Source organism: Parus major, chromosome 7 (assembly GCF_001522545.3).
Source record: "Parus major isolate Abel chromosome 7, Parus_major1.1, whole genome shotgun sequence".
NCBI classification, from domain to species: domain Eukaryota; kingdom Metazoa; phylum Chordata; class Aves; order Passeriformes; family Paridae; genus Parus; species Parus major.
Genome location: NC_031776.1, coordinates 32577167 through 32590493, shown reverse-complemented (window position 1 = coordinate 32590493; position 13327 = coordinate 32577167). Strand labels below are relative to the sequence as shown.

General features: G+C 40.0%; 1 long non-coding RNA gene across 1 annotated transcript; it reads left to right on the top strand.

Moving 5' to 3' along the window:
• The first annotated feature begins 2845 nt into the window (after positions 1-2845).
• LOC107207191 lies at positions 2846-11331 on the top strand. The gene is made up of 3 exons (XR_001522648.2): positions 2846-3056; positions 10010-10081; positions 11208-11331. It is a non-coding gene; the product is annotated as an uncharacterized LOC107207191 (long non-coding RNA).
• Positions 11332-13327: the final 1996 nt, after the last annotated feature.

Sequence of the window (13327 nt, the reverse complement as noted above, 5' to 3'; positions counted from 1 at the left end):
ATCATCATGTAGGCAACACTCAGAGCTGCTAATATTATTAATAAGGATATTGTGACTTTTGACAAGCCTAAAACAAAATATCAATGAAGCCAGCTAACGCTTGAAACTAAATATAGTTCACATTAAATTTTAAAGCTTTGAATTGCATGAAGAGCTTTACAAGTTCTAGTTCAATCGACAGTAATTTCAATTCGCCTTCAGCTACTGTGTCTCTGTGTTATTTTTCCTTGTTGGTGTGGGAGATAACAAATGTGTGAATGACATTTCAGTCTGGTAATTGGGCCATTTATAGCTCCTTGTTAGTTCCTGCTGGATAAGGGCTCTGGTGCTGATTTTACATAAGGATCAAGCACCTCATTAAAAGCCCTGCGCTGAAAGCATGCCTGCGATACTTGACTGCGAGACAAGTGTTGCCATGTAATACACGAAAAAAAAGTGACTCTGTGCTTGCCATTTTCATTAAAAGATGGCACTTTTGACAACTAAAACGATTCCTTAGTCTTTTTCTCTATTGACCTCCCTGCTAGGGAAGGCTGTGCTGGTTCGAGTGGTGTTTCCTCCTCCTTGTCCTGCCTGTTTTTGCAGGAGCTGAGCCAGGATGACTGGTCCCTGCTCCTCGCTGCCTGCTGGGGACAAAGCTGTGCAAGGCTCCAGGAGATGCTGCTGGTTCCTCTGTGCAAAGCCCTGACTGCATTCAGCTCAGCTGGGTCTGCACATGGACATCATCTTCCTCCAGGCATTTTAGCCATCCTCTGTGCTAATTACACCGTGAGATTCTTGGGATTATCCTGTTCAGGGCCAGCAGTCGGACTCCAGGGATCCTTGTGGGTCTCTTCCAACACAGAATAATTTATAACTCTCTATTCCTCTTTTTGTGTCACCCACTTCCAGAGGTAGGTAAGCCAGGACAGAGAGCTGCAGTCCTGTTTTTCTCCCCATGTTTTTTGGACAATTTTCATCCCAAAGGCTGTGAAGAATCTCTGAGCATCTCTTTTGAGTAATATTTTCACTGTCTTTGGCAATGTCAGAGAGGGCTGGAGAACTCCCTGACATAGGTGGTGTAAATGAATTATAAGTGGTTGTAGGAAAAGAATTGCTCTCAGAAGAAGGGGAAAAACCACCAAATCCCCATAGATGGTTCAGATACAAAACTTTTACCACAGATGGAGATTCATCATTCTTCCAGCTATGTTTTACCAAAAGGTATTTCCCCCTTTCCTGAAAACCTCATCTCTCATATTCCAGTTATTACAATGCTGCTATCATAATATTAGCAGGAAAATGTAAACATCTATCCATCTGCAAACCATTCCCTGATGCCATCAGGGACTATGATTTTTTTAACTTGGATACATAAAAACAAGACTTTCAAGTTAAAAATACCAGTTTTGTAGGAAAAAAAAAAAAAATACTTCCCCACCACTCCCCATTGAGGGTTTGTAACACCATTTTATGTTTGGTTTTGGCTGCACTGCTGCACTGTGGAGGCTGCTGGAAATTTTCTGTGGCAAAATGGGAGGAATTCAGTGAACAAGTGGGAGAAAAAGCCTGTCTAGGCTTGTCAAGAATTGTCACTTAGGAAAAAAAACTATGAGAAACACAGGTTGCATTTAGCACTACGCTAGCACTGACTCGGAACTTCTCTCATTATTAAATTCATGGTGTTCACAGTGCTCAAAAGTGAGTGCAAAATGTGCCTGACTTCTGCAATGGGTTTTGGATACAGAAAAATACATAAATGCCTTAAGATATTTCCAGTGATGTTGTCATCATCCATCTGCATTGCATTTTTGCTTCAAACTAGAAGATTCCTTTACGATGAATAGGGTGCTTAAAGGGAAGGCTTCTATTGCCTCTTTTATTGATTATTAATGAAATCACAGTGCTCTCAGTCAGTTACAGCTGCAGCCCTAAAATAAGCTTTGGCAGTGATAATTGCTTCTCTTAAATCATGGATGAATTAAGGAAGGGAGGTTTTCTGGAATAGTTTATGATTTGTGAAAACTGTTTAATAATTGTTGCCTGATTTGCTGGGAATTTGGAGGAATACTTGAAGCTTCTTAGGAGAAACCAGCGTATCTCATGGTTTATTTTTAAAAAAATTTCCAGGCATTGGGTCAGGAGGAATAGTTGTAAAAATCCAACAGGTAATAATAAAAAATGTGACAACAGCCCTAACAAATGAGCAGTATAGAAAGCCACAGCCTGGCTTAGTATCTAAGAAATCAGAAAGTGCTTATAAAGAAATAATACATGTTTTCATTGGTTTGCAAATGATGATGTACCAAATAGCACATGGAACATGGAGTCAACAAGAAGAATTTCATGCCCAGGCAGTGAAAGCAGAGCAGGTCCCTGGTGGATCTGCACCAGGGATGTGTCCTTAGGGACATAAGGCCAAAATGTGTGCTAGAGCATCTTATCCTGATGTTCCATGGAAAACTGGGTTTGATTATAAATGTGCAGAACAACTACATGACAAAACTTAGGAACTACGCTTGATATACTAAAACAATTTAAATAAACACTTTTAGAACTGGCCAAAACTGAATTTTCAATCAAATCTTGTCAGATCAATGAAAATAATGAACACAAGGGTTCTTGGAAGAAGTGTTTGTGCTCACCTGGCACCACCACGTATCACACAGCATGAGACACTACCTCTGCCAGGCACTGGCTGATAAAAATCCTCATTCCTTTAACTTTTTTCATTTGCACAGTGTTTCCATGGAATTGCCATGCCAGCAGGATCAGGTCATCCCTCGTTAATATGCTACAACATGTGCAGGTTGGGTTATAATTTTTCCTGAGCTCAATGGCTGTGTGTCCTTCGTATGGGCAGAAATTACTGAGCATTGTAAAAGTTTCCATTTTATTCTTTCATGCAGGACATTCCTTGAGCTACACCTTTAAGTTTCTCAGTGGTTAAAAAGGAGTCAAAATGCTGTTTCAGGTCAGCTCATTCTTATTTCAACAAAGACAGACTTCCAGCTCCAAGCATGTCTGCTCAAATTCAGATCTCACAAAGGCTTTGCATGGAGTGATCACCAAAGCAGGTATTGTCTCTTTTTAAGTATCTTTGTAGGAATATTTCTTTCTAGTTTTGGCAAGGAAATTGCTTAAAAATTGCCAGATAATGACTGCCTAAAGAATTTGGACTTTGTAGTCAGCAGAAGGAAGATCAAAAAGACACACAAATATAATTTTCTGAGTTTTCATTTTAAAAAGTTTTGCAATTTTGATTGCAACAAAACACCTGAAAATAGGCACCTCAGAAGAGCAGATCATTTGGGGTCTGTTAAGAAATGCATGCAACTTTTCACCTTTAAGCAGACAGACGGATTTGCAGTTAAAAAAAAATTTCTATAAAACATTTCTCAGTAGCAAATGTTCTTAGCATTTAAGGAATTAAGGATTTAGAGCACTTCAAGAAAGAACTAATTTGTATTTAAGTTATTCAAGCCCACACAAAGGCTTCTAGAAATGAGACCTTTTCCTACAAACAGGGATAAGCAAGGAGCTGTGGATGTGCCAGTTTGGGGGTTTGCTGTTCCCCTGCTGCTGGAGCAGGAAAAGCACCTGGTGGCAAAGCTGTGGGGGGTGAGAAGGCACTGAGATAAGACCAGGCTAAATGAGGAGCTGTGAAAGAACACCTGCTTTGTATAGCATAGATGGGTTCTGATTTTTCATAGTGCACAGGGAAATAATGAAGTGTGGGAATCAGAGACTCCCTTCACCCTGCAACTTCACATTTGCCCAATCTTTCATAACTTGGCTGCTATCACATGTGGTATTCCAAGAGTATCATGTTGCAATATTTGTTTTGAATATATAATGCAAATGTAACACTTTTTAAATGGATTTTTTTACAAAGATATGCAAATTTTAATGTGCTTATAGGTAATCACAGTCTCCTGGTGTGTTTGTTAAAGATTGCCATCAATTAATTTAAGTGCATAAGGTTCTTTCTCTGAAGCAAAGCAAGATTTTCTAATTGATAAAAAGGATATATTCATCCAGGCATTCCCTATATTTTACATTATCTTTCAGTAATAGTCTTTAAATTATTAGTCTTTAAATATTAGTCTTTAAATAGTTATCACAATCAAATATTAGAAAGTGTCATAGATGCCGCCTGAGTCGTACAGACTGTGATTTAGTAAGTACTAAGTTAGGTTTCCAACTCTACAATAGTTCTCTGAGAACCAAATCTCTCAGGTTCCCTTGAAAATTTCTGGCCTTAAAACTTAGAATGAGTTTTTGTCAGAGCGGAGTTAATGCTTCATCTTTTCTAGGTTATTAAGTTTTAGCCTTCCACCACCCGCAAGAGCAGCGGTAGGTACACAGAGAGGGCAATTGACTGTCTCAAAAGGTTAACTGCCTTCTGGCTGAAAATGAGCACAATTACTCACCAAAAAGCAAATGACTAAAATCCTCATCCAAGGAGTTTTCAAATGCACCCAGAATAGACATGTTCAGCTTGGAACTCATGATGGAATTCATAAAAAAAAATTTAAAAAAAAATATCTCAAGAAAGGAAAGATTAAAGTGATTCATGGTAGTGTTCCAAAACAAATGTAGATTATTTGGGGGTTTGGAAGAGAACACACCATTTGCTGTTCGTCCTGAACCTGGTTGCCTTGTAGTTGTATTAATTTGTTCAGCTGCGTGGTGGAAGGCAGGGGAATGAGAGGAGGACACAGGTCACTGCTTGGGTCAGTTCATCCTTGTTTCCAGTATTGTGAGGAGGCATTATTGACCAAATTGAACAGAGCATTAGATATTGTTCATTTCAGGCCAAGCCTGGCTGTGTTAAAACCATTGAAAGGTTTGCTGTTCCATGAAAGCAGCATCAGGACATCAACTCATGGGACTGTGTGGGAGCAAGAGAAGCCAAGTCCAAATAATGTAAAATATCTACAAGAAAGAGCCACGCCATAATTTGAACAAGACTGTTTAATTCAACCTAATGTGGCAAGTCTTGCAGCATTTTCAGGTTCTGATATTTTTATCATTTGCTCATGGTGTGATGTGTAGGAATTCCGAGTGCTTGTAGACGCAGCTAATGGCAATAGGAGGGGTGCACTGCATGTACCTCATGTCACATAATCCTGAACACACTCAAAAAGTCACCTCCCAGAGTCCTCAGGCTGCAAATTCAAAATAAGCAAACAGTTTTGACCTTCATCTGTTGGTACTTCTGTTTCCCACAATGAAATTAACAGGTTCCTGCCCTGTCCTTGTGGTGTCGGAGTGGGGATCAAAGAGCTGCTCTGCACAAAACCAAGGGAATAATGAATGTGATTTGAAAGTTAGTGGGGAGTGGGTCAGTCCTCAGCACATGTTTAAACAGTGCTGGTAAATGTGATGCAACCACACAATCAACAGTGGGGCTGAAATAAAATATTGACGAGCTGTGCTCATTAAAGGAGCCGTGGTTGATCCGTGCACCAAACGAGCCCAGGGTCCTGCAGAAATAATGGCAAGTCTTGCTGTAATTACAGATCTCATCAATACAGAGCACAAGAGAGCAAAAGAGAAGGTTTCCCAGACAACCCAGCTTATGAATGCTTGACTTTGCAATATTAATGACAAATGGTAATAAATTATTAACATTTCTATATTGTGTGTGGTGGGTACAAAATGTAACACAAAGCTTATCTAACCTTTCTGTCAGGTGCAGTTTGGTGAGACAGATCAAGTTCAACAGCTGAGACATGTGCAAGAAGCATTGACCCAGGCTGTCCTAGCACCCTAAATGACCTCATCTCAACTCTATTTGGGCCCTTAGTTTTTAAACAAAACTCTGCACTTCTAGTTTTCTCAAGCAACAGTTGTCTGCATGTGCAATATCCATAGTTTTCTGTTGAATTTTATTGAATTCTGCTAAATGATTTCTGCTGAATGATTCAATTCACTTTTTTAGGCATAAACTACAGCAGGTAGCTCTGGTATAGAGCATCTTCAGGTCCCTTCTCCTGAGATATCCACAGCCTGTTCTGCCCACCAGAGGCAGCTGGCTATCATCTGGCTGAGAAAAAGTGGCAGCTCATTTGGAGAGAAGCCTTTATATCTTCTGTCTTTTGAAAATAAAAAAAAGTTATGAGTCTTTGCTATCTTTCTCCCTTCTACATTTGACTGAACTTAACTGACCCACGGAATTTAAGATGAAATTCCAGCTTTTTTGCTACAGCCTTTTTGAGCCGATGCCTTGTTGCTGCCTAAACTCGTTAACAGCTCCATCTGTTTCACAGCCTTCATTTCCCAACATCATAAGGTATTCAGGAATAATAAAAGGTCATTTAGGCCTTGCAGCTTTGTTCTCTTTATCTCTGAAAGTTTTGTACCCAGCCATCTCACATTCTGTCTGGTCTCTTGGGCAATGTATTTTAATAAGCCTCAAATGTAGAACTTAATTATCTGGAACGGAGAATTCAAGCTCCTAAGCATCCTTTCCCCCCTCTTCTTCAGAAAACCTCAAAAAATAAAGAGGAGTACGTCATTTAGTTAATTACATTTTGTTTTCTTTTGGATATTAGGTGAACTTTAGTCATGTGTTTAGAAGCAAATGATTTTATATTTATGTGACCTGTATTAATTGCTGCCAGGCATTGCTGCCTGCCCAGCACTGTACCCTGGGGTTTTTTTTGCTGTGGGATGTGACTGCCTTCTCCTACCAAAGTCTCTGGAGTGGCTAGGGTTGAAACTACCTGCTGAGAGGCCTCTTTGTACAGGGAAACCTCAGAATTTAAACCAGAAAACTGGCTGTGATGGTCTAGGCTGTGGAGCCATCCCATCCAGGGTTTCATCTCTGGCAGTGGCTGTCGGCAAATGCCTGAGGAAGGAGAGCACACCTGCAGCCTGGCTCCCCTGCTCTCACCCACACAGCATCCACATCAGTGCAGACTGGCCCCTGAAGAGTTTCCTCCCTCTAGTAGTTTAATTGCTTTCGATCCTCTTTATGATTGTAGCACCCTATAATTACCAGTTCCACAGTTTATTCGTGAATACATGAAAAAAAAAACCACTGCCCTTTGCCTCTTCTTAAATTACATAAATTAATTTAGTGCACCATCCCATACCCTTCAGTGTTGAGAAGTAGCAGATAATTGCTCCCAATTAACTTTTTCTGTGTTGTTCATAACTTTCCTCTGTGACATTCCACCTGAGCCCTCTCTTTCCCAAACAGATTGCACACCAGCCTATTTAATCTCTCCCTTCTCTGAGGCTGTGTCTATATATACACACACCCAGAGCCTTTTCCTCTCCCACGTGCCTCTCCTAGCACTGCCATGTGTCTCACATTTAATCCCTCCCCACCTGGTTTCTAGTCTGAGTTGTATCAGTTGAATTGTATCAAGTCAACTCTGTGTAATACATGTAAGAAAAACTGCTCTAAAATCGTGCTTTGATGTTACTTCAGAGGTATCTTTAGACTGGAGATCAAACCAAGGCACTAAATAGGGCCCCAGTGTGAATACATGCATTTCCATGGAGCAGTACTTAGGTGTCTTTTACGGGAGACAGTTCCACAATTCCCGTTTCAGATAAATCCGAGACACACAAGGCGCAAATGAAACAGAGCAGGACCCTTGAATTCTGTATTTATGTGAGAAAATACAGTCTTTTCCTTCAGTCACTGCTTGTTATCATGGATTAGGAACAGACCTCGAGTTGGAAAACCAGGATCTGTGTAACCAGGAGCAAGTTACAGGACTGTCCACGGTGCAGGAATGGGGAGTGACACCTAAATTGCTCTTACAGGAACTAATTTTCAAGGTAGACTTATGATGATTTGTACTAATTATATTTGAAACATTTGCTTATACCTAAAGATAGTCCAGATTCTGATCATATAAACCAGTTGTCCCTTGGCACCCATAGTTTAATTTAATGAGGATTTACACCTCTTATGCTGCTCACTGAGAGGATGCTCTGTTTCTCCTGTGCTATTGTGGAGCAATACTGTGAGAAATGCTTCCCACAGGCACAAAGGTTTGCAGACCAAACACAGAAAATGGGTGGGTTTCGTTCCTGTGTGTGCTGAAAAGCTCAGCCCCACACACACGTGGAGGGGCCCAGGGCACAATGGCAAAATGTTTAATGTGGGATGTTCAGGAATGAAACCAAAGTTGATGGAAATCCTAACAGAACTGTCTCAGACTTCATGTTTCTGTTGCATTTATTCATGAGTAAAGATAATTCAGTCTGAAGATGCACTAGGAGTTAGGTCAGGTCTACTGAATTCATTACAGCTTTGATGGAATTGTCTATGATGTATCAGCTGGCCCAGATACCAAAAAATATATTTAAACTGCAAGAAAGGAGTTTTTTGTTTCTTTTAGTCTACAGCTGTGTGCTTAAATATACAAACCAACATTCCTCTGCATCAGCTCCTCAGCCAACCTGCTTTAGAGGAATGATCACGCTTGCTGCGATTATGTCAAAGTCATGATAAGTAAATTACAAGCTACATGTTACCTTTTATTTTTACCAAATAAGAAACCTGCAACTGAGTGGTAATTGCCACACCAACTACATTTCTTGCTGCCTTAAAGGTGGCTAAATAATATGTTCTTTTCTTGAGGATAATAAGAACATTTTATAGAGTATTATTCCTTCACCTAAAGATCTGTCTCATGGGAATCACTAGTGAAAGTTGTGTTTTATGGAGGTCTGGCTGGGTAGGACGTCAGCCACCAGTGCTAATGGTTCTCTGCTGAGAAAATCACTCTGAAAATGTAGATTCCAAAGAAGATGCATTTCAGATAATCTTAGAAAATGAGGGAGGAATAAACAAGGCAGCTGGGACTCGGTGGCATTTTCTGATTTGTGTAGGTCCTGTTCCCCTCTTGTTACCAGCATGTGTGCAAACAGTGGCCATGCATTTTGTACTGATTAGCCTGACGGTTTGAAAGATTAGCTTGCTTTGACGTGGAACTGTGGATGCAATTAGGAAAATAGGACCATATGTTATAAGGACCTTAGCTGGATAATGAGAATGGAGGGAGATGAAAAGTGTGTTCCAAAGTCTCAGTGAAGTGATTCGTTTAACAAACAGAGGCTGTCAAATCTCGACTGACTAGACAGAAGGGCTGCTGCATGTAGTTATTACTGCAGAGGATTTGCAGAACATGATGAGCAAATGGCAGATAATTTCACAAAGCAAAGACAAATAAGTTAACAAAGAAAAAGTCATCAAGAGTGTGCTTGAACTGAAATCAGCATTGTCATGGGCACCGGTTCTCTTTAGCCACAGCACTTAGGAGTTATAACTAACACATTTAAGGAGAGTGGAAAACCTGCAAGATGAAGCTAATTTATAAATTGTTTGGAAAATGAAGATCAAACTGATCTGAACTTTGCATACCATTTCCTCTAGTGAGTTAAGTTTTTCTTACTCAAGATGTGTGATCCTGCTTGTCAGGCACACCAAGAAGGCTTCTTCCCTTCCCTGTTCTTGACAACATCTCTTGGGAAGTGCAAAAAACTGCCAAGGAACCCAAGAGCAACGTGGTCAGGCACAGAAAAACTTGTCCTCAGAATCCATCTGATCTCAAGCATTTTTGCCCATGGCTTTATCTGTGAAATCGCTGTATCACCCTTTTGTTCTCTCCCCAAAATCAGGGGTGGCAGCTGTATGTGGATGCCTATGTGAACTGCAGATTGTGTAAACCTCTGGTCACACCTTCTGCACTTCTCAGATACTTTTGGTTGAGCTCCACAATTTTTTCTGATTTAGAGCACCCATAACTGGGTGCTTCTCACCACTCTGTAGTTGTGCAGACGATTGTTCCTGTCTAAGCACAAAATTAATTCCTACTGATTTTAACTCCTTTATTTTTTCTTTTTTCAGATCAACTCCACCACTCAAGATCATCTTGATTTTCTAAAAACTTGTTTTCATTTTCAAATGTGTTTGCAGTTCCCTTTTGCTTCATGTTGGGTGTAAATTTTACATGTGTGGGCTCTGACCTTCACTGGTCACTAATAAAAGCTGTCCTTACAGGAACCTGAGGATCAGGAGCTGCTTGCCAGGTCTGACTTTGTGACACTTCAGCCCCTCCTGCCTTCCTTCTCAGTGAGTGTTTGCTGGCAGTTTTTCACTCTCCATCCTAACAAGCTCATTTAAATCGTGTCAGTGCAAGAAAAGCTCAAAAAGTAGCACAAGTTTTTCACTGTGATATTGGAAAATCATTGACACAACTGACAGTGAAGAAATTTGTCACAATCGTGTCACAGTTCTTGATGAACTTGTGTTGGTTGTTACCCGTTTCCCTAATGTTTTCTGGGTACTTGCAATGACTTAACTGTTCTAATATATTTTTGGTAAGAGGGGTTAAAGTGGTTTGTAAACCTCTGACTCTTCTTTTGTGCTTCGGTTTGGTTTAGGCTTTTATCTCCCCAGGGGCTTGTGAGTTTTTATGTTTTCTTTGACTTTTTCCAGTTTTCCTTTTCCTCACCCATTTGCAATGCATTTTAGCTGTCAGACTTGAAGTCAGACAGAGCAACTCATCATAAAAGATTATGTTGGAAAACCTTTTCCAGAAGTGCACAATAGATTTACAAATGTTTCTCAAAATCTACATGTTTCATTTTTCAAAACATCAACAAAAAACCCCACTGGGAGCAGAGAAACACAAACACTTGAGAGAACAGATGAAACCCACAGAAAATACTGGTTTGTTGCAGTATTAACCTGCTATTCCTACCAAAGGTTATCAAACACTTTAAAGAGACGTTTTCTCTGTCTGAGTGATTGTGTTTTGTTCTCCTGTGATGCTTTCATTCCTCTTACACACAGAGAAGTCAGGATTTTTTGTAATTGTTGCCTAATTAAAAACAAAACAAAAAAATACAATTACCTCTAATAAAATAAGGACTCCTACTTGAGGCCATCAGCTCTTCCAGCTAATCGTTAATCCCAAGGAAATGAGACAGGCTTGATTGTTATTACTAAAATATATTGCAAATGTAATTTAGAGCTTCCTAGAAACAGATTTCTTGACTGTATTCTCATCCTTGTGGCCCACCTAAGAAATTGTACATGAATTTATCCACATGCAAATTAAAAGATTGTTGCAATAAACAAATTTAGGGAGTTACTCAGTAAAGTAAAATAGTTGGAATTTAAACCAGCAGTGGAAATAGCAAATTTAATTTTAAGATATGGTTGGGGCCATAACAAAAGGATTTTGTCCAAACAGAATGGCTGTCCAGAGGAGGGGGACAAGCTGTGAAAGCACCATGGTGAAGCCTTCCATCTGTGCTACCTCAGCTTCCAGAGGTGTTTTGTTCATGTGTCTGAAAGTTTGTAAGTAAATCCTCTCAATTTTTTAAAATTCTTAGTATTTTTCATTATGTTGATCTTAATTGCTAAATCATGCTAATATAGATTAAAAAAATGTAGCTCTGTAATGGTATTGAGAACAGTTAATTCTATAATTAATTGGAGCATTTATCCATCATTACTGAGAAACAGAAAGAATTTAATCACAATCAATGAGAGTCCCTACATATGATTGGCTGTTGAGCTTGGAGAGTTTGGTCTACAATAAAATAAGAGATAATTAAGAAAAACATACATGTCAACCAGAAATGTCAGAAATTTTGTCAATGCTTTAGAGGTGGTGCAGGCTTCTAAATTTCTCCCCATTTGCAGAGTGTCAATAATACTCTGGAAAGACAAGAACACCAAAACTTCCTCTTTTTTATGTTATGAGACCAGATTCAACACTGAATTTTTTGGGACCTGATAAGTCCTTTAGTTTGAAACTCTGTAAGAGAAAAGCAGACAATGCTGTCTCCAGCTTCACTTTAAATAGTTTAAACACTCCATGAATAACTGAGACTTGTAACATCCTGTAAAAATGACAAAAAAATACAGCGTATCATGATTTGGAAATGTTTTATTTCAGCCTTCTGAATGATTAGAAGATGCCTCTGTCTTCTTAGAGCTTTATTTTGTCAATAAATCTAAAGAGATAAGAACTTAACAGATGGGTTGTGAAATTGCTAATGTATGAACTGTACCTCTGGTGGACTCTGTGCCCTTTCTTTCATGACTGTCACCTCTTAAATGTATGTGACAGCAATAACCCTGAGTTTGGCCTGTGTTTTGCAGCTGGAAGTGCTGTGCTAAGAACAAGCTTCACAGCTTGGTGGAAACCCTGACCTTGCTGTCAGCCGTGGTTATGTGCTCAGCGACTTCACCAGCTCTCACTCTTGCGAAAAATAAAAAGGGGGGAAAAAGAAAAAGCAAATTACTGAAAACCTCTCACAACTCTTTTTGGTCTCTGGACAGTTATTTCCAGTGAATTACTGGATTCAAGGACAGCCTGAATGGGAGCAACCCAGCCTCAAGGAAGGCATATTCACACAGCAGGGGGCTGCACTGGGTGCCCTTTGGAAGGTCCTTTCCAACCCAACCCATTCCACAATTCTGTGGTTCACGTTCTCAGGGCTCCAGTGTCCTTGCACCCCAGGAAAACACTGAAATTCCAGAGCCACCCACATCACAGCCTGACTGTCCCAGACCTTCCCCCTATCCAGGTCAGCCAGGCAAAGGTTTAACTCTGCTTAACTTCACAAGTTGCACTTTTCTCTCAGCAGTGTTTACACTGGTATAATTGCCTCCATAAACAACAGAGCTGTGTTGACAGGGTCCAAGGATTCACAAAAAAATTGGTTTTGCTGCATCCTCGATGCATGTCATATGCTGTAGCTCTTTTATTATTTTTCTTCTCTCCAAAATGATAACTTCTGGGTTTTTATGATACATATTTGATGATGTTGGCTGATTAATTTGAACTTCTGTGTCTGACGTTGCCATGGATGTGTAATGGAGCTGACGCCTCCCCCGTGCTCTTCCCCCACAAACAGCAATGATGTTTGACTACCAAGTCACCAAATGAGGGAAGGAAAGCATCAGCCAGGATAAACTTCAGATTACAGCAGGAATATTGTGAATATGCAATAACATCACAGTTGAATGGAACAGGCTTGTTGGGGATTAGCAATCGGGAAATAGGGAAAACACCTGGTTTTGTGCAAAAATCTGAATTTTAGTCTAAAGCAAAGCATGAATTATCATTGCTAAGCTGTTGTAAATCAGTATTTCTTGTATATTTTAGAGAAGCAACACTAAAAAGTGTTGCTGTGTCTGTGATCTCACAGGCAGTTCACAGGGTGGAGGGCAGGAGGAGCAGCTGTGCTCCCTTGGTGTGAACACCTCTGCAGCAGAATTTCCACTTCACTGCTGTTCTTCATGAGCCCCTCTGCAAACTTCTGACCCAACCCACTCTGAAGTTAAAGGAAATCATTCTGT